General features: G+C 41.6%; 1 protein-coding gene across 2 annotated transcripts in view; it reads right to left on the reverse strand.

Annotated features, from left to right (window-relative positions):
• ADD3 (adducin 3) overlaps positions 1-16,270 on the reverse strand; it is a 99,985-nt gene extending 83,715 nt beyond the window's left edge. Inside the window, exon 1 of one of the 2 annotated variants that reach the window (XM_065638904.1) lies at positions 16,115-16,270. The gene's annotated coding sequence lies outside the window, so the exon portion shown is untranslated. The remainder of the gene's footprint in view (positions 1-16,114) is intronic. The other variant, XM_065638901.1, reaches the window with a different exon arrangement.
• Between the last annotated feature and the right edge of the window lie 563 nt (positions 16,271-16,833).

The following is a 16,833-nucleotide window of genomic DNA, read 5'->3' on the forward strand; positions in this document are numbered from 1 at the left end:
TGCGCCTAAATTGTAATTTAATTTTCAAAGTAAAAAGTTGCTACTACAACTCTGCTCACAGGAGTGGAGAAATTTAAGACACTTGAATCAATTATTTTAGTGTTTTGAGTTGAAGAAAAAAATAAATTCAAAATTAGTAAAGTCTAAATAAGAGCTCATTTTTTTCATGTTTGCTGATTTATAAAATCCTATCAACTTACCTCAAGAAAGTTTGAATAAAACAAACTCTTTTCAAAACAGGATAGAAACAGCACAGAAAGATGAACTGCATCATTCCATATCTACAACCAGAAGATTTTCACCATATTTGATATCAGGTATTGCAGTATTTAAGAACAGTCCTTCACAAGCGCACTCCGGAACTAGATCAGACAAGTTCATATTCATATTAATAGAGAATACAATGTTTAAGAAAATGTATACATATATAATCATTTTACTCTCACTCTACATTCATGTTCGTATAAAACTAAACTAGTAAAAATCCCAAATGGTTCACAGTTACTGAGGTTATTGCCTTGACAATGTATTTATCAAAGGAATTAAAGTATTAACACTTGAACCCAGGTTAGTTAACTACCAGTGATATCATTTAGAAATCAACAGTTGAAAACAGCCCCCTTCCCCAAATTGCCTTTTAGTTGGACCTCTGAGAAAAAAAAAAAAAATAAAACAAAAAACCACACACAACAAAAAAACCCACACAAACAAAACACACACCACGAACAACCAAACACCTAAATAACTCTTTCAGAGAACATTGCCACTTTCGAGCACCTACATTTATTTGTAAAGCTCAGATATTTGGTTAAGCTAGATTATCTTTTCCAAGCAAGGTATTAAAAATGTCATATGAAATTATGAAAAAGCTGAAGAATAAAATCAAAGCAGGGAAAAGTCCTATTTTTACCTAAGAAATAGTGTTGGATGATGTGAATGAAGCTTCAATTTTAAAATCCTCTAACGACCAGCTAATTTCTACTTAACAGGTATGTAACTGTATTTGCTTCTGGAGACAGGAGGACCAGATGACTGGATTCTTTCACAAGTATTTAAAATGTCCCAAGCAACCTTTAACAAGAACTTCAAACATGCATTACATCTGAATTGAGCACAATTTTCAACAGGATTTAAAAATGTATATATAGTCGTATAAACACTCACTTCAGTGGTGGAATCAGATTTATTTAAAGTGTAGTTAGACCTGATAGGTTGTTCAGAGAGGAAACTTTGGCAAGGATGGATAAACAAGGCAATCTGAGCCCAGAGGTGCGCTAAGCACTTGTTTCTGCTCCACGAAGAAAGGTTTATTTCGGCAAGAGAAGCCAACGGAGCACCCGAGAGCTGAGGCTCAGCTACGCTCTCACCCAAGCGTTTCCAGCTACTTGGGTTAGGGTGGGTGATGCAGGTGAGCAGCTCTGCCCACATGCAGTCTGTCTACACGGTGCCTAAAAATTACTTCCAAACTTCAACTGCTACAGCCTGCCTTAAAAGCAGCAGCCCTGCTGGGTAGGTGCACTTACCTGCTACTTATAACAGAAGCCTTGCTAGCAAAGCCTTTTCTTCAAATGTAAAGGAAACCCCAATTTGAGAATATTTTGATTTGACTGATTCTGAATCCTGCCTATGAATGGGGATGTAGGAGAAACAAGCGAGGATGTGTGTGCATTTGTTTATTTTCTTAAGGAAGACAAACAAACTGCTTGAGAATCAAAACCACATAAGTGGTTTCTGGACACGTTAATAAACCAATGGCAAAATCTTCATTCATTTACCAGGTGCCAACTATTTCACATGAAGGGTTTCAATGTGCCCAAGAAGGGTGAACACCAGTGGCTGTCACATCAGTATGGGATAAAGTATCTTAAAAGAAGATAGATAACATATGGCAGCATTTACACAGCTTGTATTTAAAAGTTTAAAAAAAAAAAAAATTCTCACAGCCCAAGTCTTTCCAGACATTAAGCCAATATGCAGACAGGATATTTAAATATGACAGCAATCTGAATAATGAGCTGAGAACTCAGAGAATTGTTATTTGTGTGATATCTGCATGGAGCCAAGAGGACCCCTGGATCCAGGCCCCGCTGTACAAAGAATTTGTATGCGGGCCTAACAACCTAAGTGTGCTAATGACACTACTGTACCGGGGCAGCTTAATTAGCCAGCCAAGCCTGAGCTGGGCTTCCCTTGTTTTAAGGCTTCCGGCATCCACAGAGAGTTCTCCAAAAAGCAATTCAAAGCAGGACTGTGATCAAGGGGAAAGCCTCAGCTGGCCGAGCTGAGCGGTGTGAATACCTCCTGCCTGTCCTCTCCCTTACGGACCGAGCCAAAGAAAGGTGTTGTGGCTCAAGAGAAAGCCTCAGTAGCTCTGGATTTGAGTCCAGTGCAAACTTCCTTCCCCATGAAATCACTCCACCTCACAACCCAGACAGTTCTACCTTTATAACCCCCCCGATTTATCAAATACACCAAAGAGAGCACTCTAATTAATTAGAAGCTGCACAATTGCACAAGTCTGTGCTAGTTCAGTTTACCTCAAAGAACAAAGAACTAGAAGATCAGGTCCTCATACACTGAATACTGTCACTCAGACCTCTCAGGAAACCTAATTTCACACAACTTCGAGATATATAAATAATTCGAAGACGTCAGCTGTAACCTTTTATGATTTTCACACCAAGTTACACAACCTTGCAACCCTCAAAATCCACAGGCTCCTGTAGATAACTATGATTTTACAATGCATCCGCACTCATCTCGCCTCTGGTCAGAAATTTCTAGACAGACAAATCCTACTTTTACTTTAATAATTTCAGTACTTCAGGGCAAACTTTTCTCTTTCTTACGTAACACCCATTGCTGTAATCCACTGAAATATTTCTAACAGTTTATCCTTGGGGAAATATATAGTTTTACCCCTTCTGTCAGCTTTCCTTTTTTCATCAAGCAGAATCCTACTGTACCATGTGCATATTATGGTATAAAAAAAATAAAATAAAATGCTATGTTCATTAAATTTGACCATAATGCACTGTGCTAATGCACTACAAGTGCTAATCTCAAATCACATACCGGTTTTTGCTCCATGAGGAATCCAGTTTTCAGCTTTCAAAGTGCTACACGATTAGCCACTGTAAAAGGCTTTCATTTTTACCAGAGTGGCTAACATGTGTAGTAAATAACAACAGAAAAGGTGTTAAAGTTATGCAGTTGAGCCTGAATAAGAGAAAGAGCATTAAGAAAGTCCCTCCTAGATTTGTATGAATAAAGAAGTGGATAAGGTACAGTGAAGAGTGTGTGCACAAACAGATGGGGAAAGGAAATGGTTTTGTGTATTAGGTATGATTCGACTGTTGCACCCAATTTTACCAATGCACAAAGACACAACAATTACTGAGAATAATAAGTGGGAAAAAATACCCACGAAACATTCTAATATAATTAAAAGGACAATGAAACAATGGCTGCAGTTTTGACTTCGGCAGCTTTACTGTCATATCTATTAGTTTGTAAATGTCAAAGCTAATACTACATTTTTTTCCTCCTCCCTTCTCCTTGAGAGGTATCTACAGAAAACTGCGGTACTGCACACTCTCTACCCTGAAATATCAGTGTTATGGTATAGCAGAGGCAGTGAGAAATGGATTCAGCATCATTCCTCTTCTGGCAAAGCCCAACATCAGAAGAAGAGAAAACCACCAGCACACTCTGCCTTCTTGCTTCACACTGAATGTCTGGCTGAGAGGCACAGTCATTTATTTATAGAATCTCTCAGCAAATTCGCTTGCAGCCTGAAATATGTTTTGATGATTCTATCCCCATTTTAGCACATAACAATTAATAATATTTTATAGCTGTAGTAGAAGGCAAAAGATACCCTTAACAGCTGGCAGACGGTTCCAGCAAGTCAGAGGCAGCAGCGAGGAAGGTCGGGTACTCACCGTGCCAGAAAGCAGTGCTGCTTCTCACTGAGCACGAGCTGAACACTTGGAACAGGGTTCCAGGAACCTCAGGCACAGCCAGGTCTATTATACCAGATTCAGTTATAGTCCTTTCAGTGAATCTGAATGTCTCCTGTTGAATTTACTGCTCTAATGGTATTTGAATCAAGGAGACTTCCTGAGTAAGCCAGAATTCAGGATAAACTCATGAAGATACAACACAGTGATTAGAAGTATTGCCCAAATTGTCTGCTATTGGTCTTTCAATTACTTCAGGCACTCAGGCTGCCTCAACTTTAAACACTGCTTAAAGCAAAATGAACAAATGCCAATAAAAAAAGTTGATGGAAAATCTAACATCAGCCAAATCTGGCATTGTTTGTTTCTATTATATAGAATCATTATGTCCGGTCTTTAGATCCTCTTTATTATACCCTCATTTCCCCTGACTGAAGAAATCTCTGTAACACAAAACCCTCAGGAGCCATAATTTAACAAAGGCAGCATCCAAACTTGATACAACAACTGTATGAATGAAGCCAGTAATCTGGGTATGGTTAGAGTTTAAAAAAAAACCCCTAAAATCCAATGGACAAAATAAAAAACTACATTTGATAATAAATCATCTTTTTATGAGTAACCTTAATACCCTTCCTCTTGGTACAAGAATGTAATACTATCTTCCTTGCCAAGAAACAAAGGAGGACAGAAAACCCACACAGAACAAGAACCATAAGAAATGGAATAAATATCAGATACGCATAGTATTTTCAAAATGTTTTACCTTTTTTTTTGGCACATGGCCTATGTCTCGTTAACCAAGACTTCTTAAGAACACCAACGCTTGAAATGTGTTTTCAGAAAGCCAACAGAGTCACACAGGCAGACCTCGGGCTGACAGAGCACACACACCAGCTTTTTCCTACAGATATCAAATGGCAGAGAACCCAAAACTACTGAGCTTAGATGAGGACGGTGTTTGCACCCAACCCCAGACGCCTCTGTTCTGATGATCTGAACAAGAGCAAAGTGCTGCTACTCCTGTTTGTGCTTTTAAATGGTGCCCAATACAACTAGCTCTCTCTGAAGCCATTTGGCTAAAAACATTTAAAATTAATGGGCTCTGTTGTGGTTCATCTAACACCAAAATGCTACCGACAGAAACCAAGTTCACATTGGGGGCAATAAGTGTGACAGGCAAAGTAATTTTCAGAAGCTCAGTATCAGGTCGTCCAACGCGCTGACACAGCCAGAGCTGTTATTTTTAAACACAGCCATAGTCTATTTAACTAAAGCATCTTTACTCTGACTGAGCCAGTATTACTTTGATAAGACTGCTTAAGTATCTACACTGAAGCCTGCACATCACATCAAACAAAGAAAACACAAACTTTTGAAGATGATGCTTCATTGCAGCTAAGAAAAGAGAAAAAAGGGAAAACTGAGAGGTCCAAGAAAAAGCTCGGAGGAGTGAGCACTGAAGACCCTGAAGTACTACCTGCAGGACAGCTCTTCACACCATGAATATGTATCATTCACCACCTGCACAGAGACTAACTGGAACAATTTCAGTCAACTTAAACAGCAAACAGCTTTCTGCTGTTGGAAATTCAGCATTACACTTCTAAAACAATCCTTCTGCCAAATTTGTTGGTAGCAACACCAGGTTTTCTTACATATCATTTAACTGATGACAACCTGGATGGAAGGAGAAGAGAGGCAATACCATTTTCAAAGGCATGTAAGAGACTGCAAGTTATAGCTACAGAATATTTTGGGTGACAGGCTGAGCTATGCTAAACAACTTATTTGTATACGTTTTCCTTAATGTTAAGTCTTAATGTTAAGTCAACCATAATAGTTTCCCCAGCACAAATAAATGCTAGTACACATTCTTCAAGTTAACTAATAAACAGAACAGCCATAAAAAAAGAATTACTTACACTATTACTTACACTTCTTTATACATAAAATTGTCTTGTAAACATATCCATAAGTTCACTACTAGAACCAAGTACAACTCCCTCCTTTCCTCTCACCAAATAATTTGTTCTATACATTCCTGAACATATAGGCACTGCGGTCTACCTGATGCAATGAAGTTTTCCTACAGCGATATTTAGCCTCCGTTTCTTGTACATAACTATGAAATAGAATCGTAAAGTAACAATAGCAATGGTACACACTGTTCAATAGTAAAAACCTTTTTATTTTAAAATAGAAAAAAGTTAGTTGTGTCTTGCTCTGTGCACAAATGCTGCAGGCTCTGGAGCCAGGAAGGCTGTTACAGAAAGCCACCCCAAGCACCCGACACCTCCATGTCACCCAGGACTGTCACTCACTGGCAGCCTCACGGAGCTGGGATACAGGTGTGTGACACGTGAGCGAAAGAGCAGCTCAGCCAAGCATGCTGAGATTATTTTATTTAAAATGATTTTGAAGCCTGCATAGTTTCCCCAAAAGGTTGCATTTATCCCAAACAGTCTCCCTTTAAGCATGACCATTCCCCCTCAGATTTTGAGCGTACTGCGAGGGCAGGGGGAACCTCACGACCCTGCGGCTGCCACAGCACATCTCAAAGCCCAGAGAAACAGCTTTTTCATTCTTTCCTACAAACAAGTCCCCCTGCAGAAGGCTCAACTCACCAAGACCTTCCACTTACATTTTCACATTGCAGGTGGGACCCTGAAGAGCTGTCACCACTGAAGGATTAAGGGACTGGGGTCAACCTGAAGCTCGGCCCCATCTCCCTATTCCCCCCCTTGCCCCCCAGGTTCTCACTGCTGACTTTGACACCGCACAGCGCTCTGGTGCTCACTCAACCCTCTCAAGCTAATTCAACTTATTAAAGAGAGTTAATGTAGACAGGGGAAGGAGAGGAAGTATTCTGCTGCAATTCACGGTGAATTGCATAAGTTCAGCAACCAGCAGGGCTTTCACAAGAGAGGATGAGAAAGGACCACACGGCCAGGAGGGAAGAGCAGGATGTCCTGCTTAGTTTGGTTGTAATGTACAACACAAATATTTTAATCAGATAGAAATCAGAGTCCTAGAAAGGAGCGACTACATTAAAGAGGTGATTATATTTATCGGAACAGTGACACATACGTTTCTTATTTGATTTGGTTCTTAAATAGGATTACAGGGCTTTAATTTGTGTCTTTAATTTAGTTTTGGAGAGAGCAAAAAAAGTTTATAGAGAGGATGGAATAACCTTGGAAGGAGTACACTACATTATGTCATGTCAACCATAATAGTTTCCCCAGCACAAATAAATGCTAGTACACATTCTTCAAGTTAACTAATAAACAGAACAGCCATAAAAAAAATAATTACTTACACTATGCATTTGCATATTGTAACTGGTAATTCTGTAGCTTTAATTTAATCTTTGAACTATCAGTTATATTGACAAGTAACAGTGGCAGTAGTATATATTACGAAAGGAGTAAACAAACGACATTTGCCTAACTTTAATAACGTAATAAAGGGCAGAATTTTTTTTTTTTAAAAAAAAAAAAAAAAACTTTCTTCAAAGAGAGTTTTATAGCTAACTACCAGCAGGGTGTGGACTGAAGCTAAAAACTTTGAAAGAGGTCCCTGTGAAATCTGAAACCAAAATACAGCAAAGGTCACCTCCCTGGGAAGAACTGTCTTGTCTGTACGTATACTATAAGCAAAGTTCTGTTAGCTCAGCCTCGGTAATAACGTAATTCAACTTACCCCCTGGGAACAGCAACAACATTAGGTTTCTACTACAAAGATAAATTTACTGCACACAATACCTGTTACTATATATTTGCAACATCTGATAGTAGCCAGACCCTAGTGTTACATGGTATACCTCAAGCTATTTTTTCTTGTTAAAGGCTAACACGGATTATAAATATGACACTGTTATTCTTACTTCCACCATTAGCTAATTCATTTTAGTCAACATTTCACATACAGTAGAGTCTAATGCACCATTTTAGCCAATATTAATTGGAAAGGATTAAATACATCTGATTAAAAGAAAAAAACCACCATTTTTTTCCCCCTAAAGGAGAGCATTTCAACACTCCTCAACACAGAAAGAGGAGAATTTTTCCAGTGGAGAGACAAGATGTCCTAACACAAGTATTGGGACAATGAGACTACTATACCTTGTTCTGTCTTGTGGGCCCCTGTGAAACAGTTCACAGACCTGATCTTAGAGACAAGCGTCATACAGAAACTGCGGTTCTTGAAGAGAGTTGCCCACACACACATCGCTCTGCAGATATATATGGGCTAGGCCATTTATTTTTCCAGCTACAGGAAAAGACCAGGCAGCCAAAGCTGCTGTCACTGGAACCGCTGGGTGAGCCTGGGCTGCTGTTCATCTTACGAACAGAGCAGGACAGTCCCACCTCCCACAGCCCTGCTCAGAGCCCTCCCTCCTGTTCACTCCGAGTTACATCAGATGCGTTTGCCAACCAAGGGGAGATTGGGCAATCTTTGCATCTAACCAAAGCTTTCGAAGTGTAGGACTGAAACGTTGACCACCCTTGCTACAGAAGACATCCCACTGCGCTTAATGGTCTCCATTGGCCCACTTTGGGTCCATCACTGAAGAGACGGTGTCTTGATCCAGGCAACTGGAGACTTTCAAACTGTTTTGAAGGACACGGGATCTCACCTGGCAATACATTAAAAGTCACTCGAACTGATTAGAAGCAGTGACATGCAATAATATACTCATGTTAGGAAAGGCAAGAAAGAGAACATTTTCTGCTGGTCAGCCCCAAAATTTTCCATTTTGAATGGTGCAGTGATTGAGAAGAACTGTGCAGTCTTTGAAAACTAGCCCTTAACCAAGAGTTGTCTTAGGGCATGTAAAATTAGGGACACTGTTGTTTAAAAATATCTAAGCTTGAGCAAATGCACACACAGTGTAACCTGTATACAACAACCATTTGAAGAGGAAGCAGCACTTTGGTTTTTCCCCAAGTGCTTGGCTCACAGGAAAACATCTGATGTAAAGCAGGAACACATGCTGCCCCTCTGCCACCTAAGGGCAAATTACCCAGGCACCTATAAAAAAACCCTCCTGATGTTTTACAGCTTAAACGTTTTATATAGTTAAACTGAGTAGTCTTGAGTTCACATGCTTTATGTTATTTGATATGTTTTAACTAGGAAGCTACCTGGATTCATTTCAAGATTTTTTTTTTTTTTAAACTAACCTGGTTTTGAGTACAGACTCACTCATTCTAGCCCTACACAGATGTATTCAATCTCTTTGCATGCTGCAAAACTATTTAAACAAAGTTTGAAACAGAGTAAAAATGGAGGGGGGAACCTGACTGCCAGACCACTAGGTTTCGTTTCTAGTTGTTTTTATTTATTTAAAAACCCACAAATTTCAATGTATTTGCAAGTTCTTTTATGTATTTTTTTACTCAATACCAGACCCATGATTTTGATCAGGTTGATAGGGAACAAGCCAAACAAATAAAGGCGGCTTTGCTGGTGACAGACATACTTTGCTTTATAAAACATTGTACCAGCCATTATTAAAGCACGTATCACAACTTCATTTTTCTTCCTCAGCTGCTTAGGATTAAATCTTTGCAATAAAAATATTTCTGAAAATTTGACTGAGCGATCTACTTTGGACACTTTGCCTTAGAAGATAGAGTTTTTTGTTCCAAATTATGCACATGCAGAGGTATCTGCCAAGCCCTTCAACTGTGTCACTCCAGTCCTTAAGCCATTTAACACAGAACATGCACGTGTCCTTTGAATGCCAAGTCAGCTACGTGTCAAAGACAAACAGCTCTGAATAGTCAACCCATAACAATCAACATGTCAGTAAGAAATCTAATTTGTATTCAGGATTATGGTCATTGATGGGAATGGAAAAAGAAAAAAAAATAAAATCAACACATACTCGCAGATTCTTTCACAACCTCAGTAATTTCAGGAATAAGAAAATTATGCTCCCTTTGGTGTGAAAATACACAGTTTGCCCTAACAGACAACAGCTTCCATTTAGTAAATTAATTAAAGACCATTAACATCTTTGCTTTCTGCCTTATGCCCTGACAGTTGGGTCAAAAAAATTTGAGTCACTGGAATAGTTTTGCCTTTGCATTTACTTTTAGACAAACAGGCATTTAAAGACAGCTGCCACTGAAAGCCAGAAATCGTGCAGATTAACTGTGGACACCACAAAGACTCCTTAAAAAACTCCTTAACTGGGTATTTAGTATGACGCTTCATATGCAATCAAGATCTGAAACAGGATGATGGGCTTGTTGTGGGCACTATTACCATTTAATCATGATAACAGAAATACCTATTCGACTAGTTATTCATTTATTATGGCAACAATTCAACATCAGAAGGGCCAATGTTGTAGCCAGTTATCAAGGGAGTGCCAGGTACTAATTTTATACACAGCTTCTTGCACCCTAAATTTCAGCACCATCACAGAAACTGCAGATAATACACCTGAAAACAATCATAAGAGAATACTCAGTCTTATTGTCAACAGACTATCATGCTGTCCCCAAATAAAGTTTGTATGTTCTAAGAATTAAGGTTTATTTGTTTGGTTTTGGTGGTTTAGGATACATGGTAAACAGAGTAGGTTGTCTGGTGCGTAGCAATAATTGGTATATTAAAAGAGAGCTGGCTTAAAATGTGTTTTACTCCTGTTTTGGAATTGACTAGGAGCCTGGAGAAATTGTTATGCAGCTCATTAGCACTCCTAAAAATGGTTGTGTATCTGAGTCAGGAAAACACAAAGGTACTTGCAAGGTCACTACTTTTGTGTCATTGTATTCCGTTCTGAACAGAGCTGGATGCACTACTCAGTATTGTCCGCTGTTTCCGTCCCAAAATCCTATTTTCAATTTCACCTAATTTTTCATACGTTAGGCTGAAGGTTGCCTCTGCTAAGCGTCTGCTAGATTTGAGCATCTGCGCCAAAACACTTCTACGCTTCCTGACACAAGGGCTCATAAGTATACTTTCCAATTATATAGTTTAATTTTCATTTTTAAATCCAGAATATTTTCTTTGGAAAGCACTACCCAGCTTTCAAATACTTGACTTTGTGGTCTTAGAGACTCTCTTTATAAATACAGAGTTTCTTGTACATAAATCCATAAACACTAAAATGCAATATGGGCTGCAAAGGAAGTCCTGGGATACTGGATTATATGAAACAACTTACGTTAATATAGGCAATCTCTCCGAACCCAGCCAACTTATAATTTTCATTGATCTAGAAATGATTTACTTGAATCACACAGGCAACTTTAGTATCAAATCACTTCCTCAGCATTCTATCAAGACTTCTAGAGCTGCCAAAAAAAGGCATTTCTACAACAAAAGCCAGTCCATGTTTGAAGGGGGAAATATATATATATTTCAAATGATAGTTTTCCTTCCTTGTTTTTGCTGTATGAGAACAAGTAAAGCAAGCTTTATCCAATAAGCAAGCTTTTCTATTTTGCACTCTATCTACCATCAGAAGAACATGCACAGGAACGCCTGGTTAGGTAGCAACCGCCCTGCTTCCAGAACTGACATTTACTGTGCATCCACAAATATGAGATGCAGATCCAACTGACCTCTAAACTATGTCATATTCAGTGCAACAGCTATGGATGAGATGCATAGGAATGCTTGTTTTATACCAAAAGAAAAATCATGTAATAATTAAACACATGCAACATTAAAAAAAATAAATTAAAAAATCTTGAGCCAATTGTTACAGATACTGATGAAGATAACAAGCACAGGTTTTCACAGCAGTTCAACAGAATCCACTTATTTGGGCCAACACAGCAGGTAGCTCAGCTCTTGGCTGAAGCACCAGCCAGCATTAACACCAGCTCTGTGCTAGGTACCTGTCCAGGGCAGCAAGAGCAGCATTAAGCTGCCATCAACTCTACGGTATGCAAGATTGCCACATACTTCAGCTGGACAAGTAACTTCAGGAGGTACCGGCTGCACAAGGGAAAAGGGATTTACCAGCTGTCAGCTGCTGCAGGTCAAGAAAACACAACGTGAAAAGCTACAAAGCAAGTGGGACCTCTCGCACCAGTTTGCAATTTACTGATCTTCGCCTCAACCTGCTAACTTGCGTGAAAACTACCTGCTGCTTTGATGTCACTAGGATTTTAACACATTAAACAACACAAGGCAAAAAAAGTTTCTTGCTAGCCAAGACCAGAACAGTTTAAGAGACTAGAGCAATGAATGAGGCTATTATAATATGTCCCTAATTAGCACTTTGTACTAGCTGACTGAATCATTGTCAAGCAGAATTGACATTACTACCATAAAGCACATATTACATTTAATGTGCTCCTGAAGTCCTAACTAAATAGACCACTACATCACATTTACCAAATTGTCAAGATCCAGGGCAGGGAGGGAAACCAACCAAAGCCATCACCCTCCAACTGAGGTTTGAAGCTCTCGAGCCTTCTTTCACTATTCAACTTCTAAATGAACCCAAAGAAAACCTCCACTTCTTAGTAGTAAACATTTTCCAGTTTACTGATGATTTTCAAGTGACATACCCACCCCCCACCCCATAGTCTGGATTATGAGCATGCCATAACTAGAGATATTTTCTTATCTAACCAAATTTATTAAGATTGGTTTGTCTTAACTAATAATCCATATGACAAATTATCCACAGAACAGCCATGCATTTGCTAGGATACCTTTGAAAGACCTCAAATCTCATCTGTGATGAGGTACAATGACTTGTGTTATCCTGAATATTGAAAAGAAACAAAAGTGTTTCCCCATATACCAACTGACTCAAAACTAATATAGGAAGCAAAGCAGGCTCTGTGGCAAACAAATCTAACATTAACATACAATGAGTAAGTTACTGCTTGTTCCCTAAGGGTCAAGTAGCTTTTAATCATCTTCATCTACCAAAAAATGCTACATGAAAGAAAACTACCCCCCAAGAACCCTACCAGAAGCCACACCACCATATACCACCATCTCTCATACAGCAACCAGCATTTCAAACATAGCTTGAAGAAAAGCCTGTGATGTAATGGGAAGCAATGTTATTAAATAATATAGATTGCATTCTTCTAAGTCAATACCAAAACAATGACCGACTCAGTTTTTAAAACAGCAGCACTACAAAAATGCAAAATTGATTCACAAGGAAAATAATAGCCAGGGGTTGCTATGGCTGCTAAAGTTAGCAGACATTTTTTAAGGAAACAAAAATTTTTATCCAGTTTAAAAAAAAGCTGGCAAAGGTGATTTTATGCACCATCTCAAAGTCACACAAGTTTTTCTCCTAAATTAAAATTGGGTTTGTTTGTTTGGGGGTTTTTGTGGGGTTTTTTGTTTGTTTTGTTTGGTGTGTTGTAGTGTGGGTTTTTTTTTTTTTTGGTTTGGGGTTTGGTTTTTTTTAAATATTATCATTCCAACACCATCCAGAGTGTGGCAAGGACGTTTGCTGCAGTTTTAACTAGCAACAAGGATTTTAACATGGAAAAAACTAGCAGCCTTCTTTTCTATCCTTTTTTGATCTGTAAAACATTCCACTTACAAAAGGAAACAAACTAACTTTTGCCTGCCTTAAAATATTTCTCATTTTTTGTCTCTTACATGTCAATTTCTGATGAGTTTCACAGTAAACAGGGTCTCACGCCAGGTCCTCTGGCCTGTAACAAGTTGAGCTGAACAAAAGCAGGCAGCCCCGCCTGCAATGTCACCTCTAACATCACATGCAACAGGGACAGTTCCAGCACAGCCACACCGGACCCAGCTTGGCTCACCCAGCCCTGCCGAACAAACGACACTCATTTCATAACTGGCAAAACGTCAATAGAAGAGCTCCTGTACACCTCGCTGACTGACTGGGAAACATCCCCCTTCACCCAGATCACTCAAGTCCACCCAATCTCCAAGCAATGCAAAGTCTCTGGTGTGAGAGGCACCACCTGGACCTCCTCTTTGGGTTTGATGATCACGGTGTATGTGACGGCCGAACTGCACCACCCTAAAATCATCATTTCCTTAAATAAAAATGTCAGCTGCCTCAATCCTCAGGCAAGACTCAAGGATAAGGACTGATTTAACCAAGAGACCATTAAATCCCCAGATATCCTAAGGCGTAGCAGCACTCCATCTATTGGTCAAGAATTAAGGACGTGTTTAATCATCATCATGATGCACTAACCTCGATCATTAAACACTCAGCCCCTAAACATCCCACCCCTTCCTCCCTGCATTGGGCTTCACATTCTCTCAACAAAAACTAAACGCAAGTATTATAATAATGTCTTCTGGAGAATAATGTATCTCTAAGAGGAGTAACATGAACATTTTTAAAGCTAAGACTGGTATACACCATTACTCACACAATTATTGTCTTGTTTAATTGAAGAACTCATGCACTCCCTACCCAAAGTAGCACTGAGGAGCTCTTTCAGTAACAGCCAAAGAGCCCAAGGCATTCCCAGAGTTCACACCTTCTTCACCCATAAGAGCTGGATGCCATCAAGGAGGCTCAGACAAGTTCACACATTTTCAGCCAGGCCACGTAGGTGACAGGGTGTGCAGACCAAAGAACCCCCTGGTACAAGAGACGTGCCAGCAAACCCTGGCAGGAAGGTGGACAAGAGCCTTTCACAGCTGATCTCCCGCAGAACTGCCCCGGCTCACACCACTCCCCCCAAAGCCACCACTGCACCTTCCCAGCAGATCACACACAGCCAAACATCCACCACACCTCTGCTTTATTCCAGTCACCAGCAACTGGACCAGGAGGCAGGTGAGACAGCCTGAAGCTGCCCCAGGCACGCCAAAGCCCTTTTTTAAAGGCTGAGGTCACATTTATCAGCTTCATCCCTCTGGTACCAAACCTAATTTAAGTAACAACTTCTCCCACACAATTAGTAATTCAGCAATTTCATACAATCATGCTTTTATAACCCTTGGCCAATTATTTTTTGCCCAGATATTCACTGGCACTGATTTTATCTATTTGTTTTAAAACTTAACTCCTCCACATGGTGGTATCACACAGATGAGGCATAATCCCACATTTTTCCTCTGCTTGGTATCACATTACCCTCAGGACACGAGTCCAGGGCTTGTGGATGAAAACCAGCAGATTCAGCCTGAACCCACCTGTAACAGCTGAGAAGACAGCAGCAGAGGCAACCCAACTCCACAACCAGCTGCAGTGGTTATTGCTTCCTTAGAACCAGCCCAAGGCTTCTCTACTAAAATGACATTGTTCAGTCATGTAGACCCTGCCCTGAAGTCCAGTACTCACACCGACTGAGAAAACTGCTCTGAATTTCTAAATAAGCTTTTTAATGCGAGATAAATACTGCCTTGGGGCGAGACTAAAGCTGAGGAACAAACTCCCAAAAGGCCCACCATAACCCTCATTTCTAGAGCCTGAAGTTCAAGGCAGCAATCTCGAATTTTGTCCGCGCTAATATGAACACACAATGAAAATAATTCCAGCCCGTTAATCGCACAGGGTGACCGCACCGCATCCCCCGGGGCAGATGCCCATCGCCGGTAGGTTGGCACAGCCGTGACCAGAATCCGTGTGTCTGCACTGGGAAATCGCATTCCTGGGCTCCCCGCACCATCGGCCGCGGCAAAGGTGGAGCCCGGTGCAATTAAACACAGCAAAAGGCTGGGGAAAATGATTTTCAGGAAGTTTTCTGAGGCTCGTGGGGACTTCGGAGCATTGCGACGGACGGAGGACAGTCCATAATTACAATAATTGCTCGCAAGGTTTTATTCGATTAGCAGAGCTCCCGAGCAGTGGCGCATTATTTAAAGCCCTTGTCCTTCCCAGCCGGGCGCCGAGGCAGCGCTGCAGCATCTCCCCCGGCCGGAGGGCTGGCGCACACCCACGGGGAAGTTCCCCCCTCAACCCCACGGCCACCGCAGTCCCCCCAAAACCTCCCCAGCCCGCTGGCAGCCGCGGCCCCGCCGCCGTGAAGCGGTTGAGGGAACCGGGGCGGGGAGCGCTCCGGGCCTCCGGCCGCCCCTTCCCCAACCGCGGCAACGCTTCGGCCGCAGCCCCGCAACGGCCGCTCCCGCCCGCGTTCGGCGGGAAAAGAGAAGATTCCTCCCCCCGTCTTCTTCCTCCTCCTCCTCCTCTCCCCACACCGCGGGAGCGTTACCTCGGCGGGCCCGCGCCTTTGTGCTTCAGTCCATCCCTCCTCGCCGGCGGCGGGAGCCCCAGCACCACCGCGGCGAGCGGGCGGGGAAGGGGCGGCGCACTATGTGGCAGGAAGGGACACCTGAGCTCCTCCCCCCGCGCCCGCCCGCCCGCCGTGGCTCACAATCTGGCAGCGAGCGCAGCCTCACCCCCCTGCCCGTCGCCCCTCGGCCAAGTTTGAAGCCGGGGGAGGGCGAGGGGGGGCGGCGGCCGCCGCCCCCCCTCGCCCTCCCCCGGCTTCAAACTTGGCCGAGGGGCGGTGGCACCGCCGGTGTCCTCCATTGTTGTCCACAGCCCAAGCCTCCGCGCTTCGGCCGCGGCTCTACCTGCAGCAGCAGTGCCGCTTGTCCCCGGGGGTCGTGGCGAGCGGGAGGAGATGGGGTGGGGGGTGGAAATAACATGAGGCGTATGCGGGAACAATGGATAAAAAAGAAACACCAACCCCCACCCAAAATGAAAAAAAAAAAAAAAAATTTCTTTTTTTTTTTTTTTTTAGATTTATTTTGGCTTTCTGTAATTGTTCTGCTTTGCAGCTGAAATCATCTCTGTTTTGTTTCGCCATCCAATGTTACTGGTTTCTCGTTTTCGGAGCTGGTTTGCTTACATCTGGGTGGTTCTGACCAGTCCTTCGAAGTTGCAGAAGCACTGGGTGATAGTTGTCCTTTCTATGCAAAAAGCAAC

The sequence above is a fragment of the Caloenas nicobarica genome, chromosome 7 (assembly GCF_036013445.1).
Source record: "Caloenas nicobarica isolate bCalNic1 chromosome 7, bCalNic1.hap1, whole genome shotgun sequence".
NCBI lineage: Eukaryota > Metazoa > Chordata > Aves > Columbiformes > Columbidae > Caloenas > Caloenas nicobarica.